At 48.2% G+C, this 3,104-nt stretch overlaps 1 protein-coding gene across 2 annotated transcripts in view; it reads right to left on the reverse strand.

Annotated features, from left to right (window-relative positions):
* The window catches only part of Snx31 (sorting nexin 31), a 56,684-nt gene that overhangs the window by 18,713 nt on the left and 34,867 nt on the right, over window positions 1-3,104 (reverse strand). The window lies entirely within an intron of this gene.

Here is a 3,104-nt window from a genome sequence, read left to right on the forward strand (position 1 = left end):
ACTTCATCCTGAGGACAGTGGACTCCCCTGAGAGATTGGGGAGGCTAGATGACGACGCAGTCTGATTTACACAGGAATATTAGTCTCACAGCACCTACGAAGAACAAAGTAGCAATAGCTGTTTTCAGATGCTCTAACAGATAATGCTGCAGAGTTAGGGAATAGAAGAGTGAGCCCCACAGTTACCCTGCCACAGAGTGTCTGTACATACCCCAGGGTAGGAGAAAAACCAACCCAAAAGAAGACAAAGACCCTGCTGACATGAGAGGAAAGACAAAGTATGAAGGTGAGCTTAGAGTTTGTGGGCAGAACACCATGAGGGCACCCTAAAGTGTTTGGCTGAGCTGTGATCTGTGAATGTGTGGTGTAAAACTCTGACACTAGTCCTGAGTTTCCAACATGAAGCACATGGAGGAAGAGGTGGAAGAGGAGGAGGAGAGGGAGGGAGGGAGGGGGGGAGGGAGTGGGGGAGAGGGAAGAAGGGGAAGGAAGGGAAGGGGAGAGGTTGTGGGAAGGGGAAGAGAAGAAGGGGAGGAGGAGGAAGAGAAGGAGGAGGAACAAGGAGGCTGAAATATAGAAACCCATGAGATACCACTGCACATATGTTAGGATGGCTACGGTTCTTAAAGTCAGTTTATGACCAAGTGCTGGCACAGCTGAGGAGAAAGCAGGGCCTTCAGACATATCTGCAGAGACATAAACTTGTGCAGCCGCTTTGACAAGCAGACCGCCACATACTCTAAGAGTTAAACACAGAATTACCATTTGACCCAGGAATTCTGCTCCTAGGTACACACCCAAGACAACTGGAAGCACCTCCCAGAGTTAGTGTGCAGATGTGCACAGCAGCACAGCTCGTTACCACCACCAAACAAACAATCCAAATGCCCATCTAGAGATAAAGGGGTAAAAAGTGTATATCCACAGAGTGGAGCATTCAGCCATAAAGAGCAATAAACTAATGATGCCTGCTACAGTAAGGGTGACCTTAGACCTTAGAGTGCTAAGCAAAAAGCTAGTCAAAGGGTGTTGTGTTTTATAAAAAGATAGGAGAGAACAGAGATATGTTTGGTGGAGGTGTGGTATGGTGAGGTGGAAGGGGGTGTCTCTGCAAGCCCATGCTGAGACATCTCTTCCCCCTTTGAGGGACCAGCCACACGATGGTATAGCATAGAATAGAGTTTATTCAGGGCATGGGAAAGGGAGTTGAGAGGGTAGTAGAGACAGAGAAAGGCAGAGAGAGAGAGAGAGAGAGAGAGAGAGAGAGAGAGAGAGAGGAAGAAGAAGAGGAGGAGGAGGGAGAGAAGAAGGAGGAGGAGGAAGAGAAAGAGGAGGAGGAGGAAGAAGAAGAAAAGGAGGAGGAGGAGGAAGAGAAGGAGGAGGAGGAGGAGGAGGAGGAGGAGGAGGAGGAGGAGAGAAGTTGAGGCCAGCCATGGGCTCATGGAGGGGGAGTAGGGGAACGGGGAGAGAGAAGGTAAGGAGAGGGAGCAAGAGGACAGAAAGCAAGAGCAAGAGGGCAAGAGAGAGTGGAGGGGACAGGCAGCCCCTCTTATACTGAGTCAGGCACACCTGGCTGTTGCCAGGTAACTGTGGGGCGGAGCCTAGAGTAAATACCAACAAAGGGCCATATTTTATTACCATATATTACTTTTAGTAGGAAATTTCTAGAACAAGCAAAGACTATTCATAGAGATAGAAAGTATGCACTCAGTTGCTTGAGGCTGGTGGAGACTGGGTGTGGGATAGGCATAGCTAAAAGGTTGTGTGGCTTGTTTGCAAAGTGATAAAAGTGTTCTGAAGTTGACAGTGGCAGTGGCTGCACAACTGAGAATATCCTAAATACTCCAAAGGCATGGAGACTTGTGCTGACAAAGCCAGCATTGATATCAGCCACAGTCATAGCTAAAACCCGAAAACAAGGTGTCTGCAGGAGAGAGAGAGAAAACTCCAGTCCACAACGCCAGAGGTTGCCACTCAGAAAGAAACAAATGGTTGGCATATACAGAGCCGTGACTGAGTTTTCAAAGAATTACACTGAGATAGATAAGAGAGAGATAAGAAACACCACAGACAGACCCCCACCCAACAGAAGACTGTCCTCTCAGACATATTTGCAATGCTGGCCAAAGCCCATCAAATTTGGGGCCACAAAATAAACTTCTACAAGTTTGAAAGTAATAAAATCACATGATTATTTTCTTTGATCCTAAAGGGCCAAAAGGCTGGGGGGGGGCATTAAGAGTTGGTCCTACCCGTTGTTCAGGGATATGGAGAAGCAGTCATGAGCGTGGAGGAGAGAGAGGATAGCAAGATGGCAGATAGGACAGTTCTCCATCAGCAATGAAGCACAAAAAAAGACTGGAGAGAAAGGCTGAGGGATTTCTGCATTGGTGGTGTGGCAGCTGGAGGCATGGAGTCCCATCTGCCAAGACCAAAAACACAGCAGGAAGACGTGCAGATGAACTTAAGGACAAGGGACAGGTCTGCCGTGGAAAACATGAGGCTGCAGTGTCCCTGAGACTCAGAGGGAGGTGGCCAGCAGTGGGAGGAGGAAAACACTGGGCCGTGGAGAGCTCTGAGTAGCTGTCTGACCTCAGAGATGGTAGAAGGATGCTAGCACGGAACCGTGAGACATTCCAGGTTTCAGAAAGTCAATATATAGGGCAGGAAAGAGAGAGGGCTTTTAAAAGGAAAGAAATGGACCAGTGAGATGGTTCAGTGGGGAAAGGTGCTTGCTACACAAGCCTGGTGGCCTGAGCTCCATCGCTGGAACCCACGTAAAGGCATGGATATTGTCCCCTGACTTCCACATGTGAGCTGTGATACACATGCAACCCTTACAACATCTCTATCCATCCATTTATCTATCAGTTCAACCACCCATATATACATACATATATACATATACCTACCCACTCATCCATCATCCATCTGTCCATCCACCCATCCAACCATCCATCTATCCATCCAAATATCCATCTATCTAATCATCCACCCTCCCTCCCTCCCTCCATCCATCCATTTATGCATCCATCCATCTCTCTCTCACACACACACAGAGAGAGAGAGAGAGAGAGAGAGAGAGAGAGAGAGAGAGAGAGAGA

Source organism: Grammomys surdaster, unplaced genomic scaffold (assembly GCF_004785775.1).
Source record: "Grammomys surdaster isolate TR1022 unplaced genomic scaffold, NIH_TR_1.0 63, whole genome shotgun sequence".
NCBI classification, from domain to species: Eukaryota; Metazoa; Chordata; class Mammalia; order Rodentia; family Muridae; genus Grammomys; species Grammomys surdaster.